The following is a 440-nucleotide window of genomic DNA, read 5'->3' as shown; positions in this document are numbered from 1 at the left end:
GCACGGCTCATTAAACCCTGGTTACCTAAAGACCCTGAACTCAGCACGGTTCATTAAACCCAGGTTACCTAAAGACCCTGAACTCAGCACGGTTCATTAAACCCTGGTTACCTAAAGACCCTGAACTCAGCACGGCTCATTAAACCCTGGTTACCTAGAGACCCTGAACTCACCACGGCTCATTAAACCCTCATTACCTAAGTCCCCAAACTCAGCACGGTAAATTAAACCCTAGTTACCACAGGGCCCTGAACTCAGCATAGCTCATTAAACCGTCGAAACCTAAAGACTCTGAACTCAGCACGGCTCATTAAACCCTGGTTACCTAAAGACCCTGAACTCAGCACGGCTCATTAAACCCAGGTTACCTAAAGACCCTGAACTCAGCACGGTTCATTAAACCCTGGTTACCTAAAGACCCTGAACTCAGCACGGCTCAT

The sequence above is a fragment of the Nematolebias whitei genome, chromosome 12 (assembly GCF_014905685.2).
Source record: "Nematolebias whitei isolate Nwh7 chromosome 12, NemWhi1, whole genome shotgun sequence".
Lineage (NCBI taxonomy): Eukaryota > Metazoa > Chordata > Actinopteri > Cyprinodontiformes > Rivulidae > Nematolebias > Nematolebias whitei.
This window is presented reverse-complemented; position numbering follows the sequence as displayed.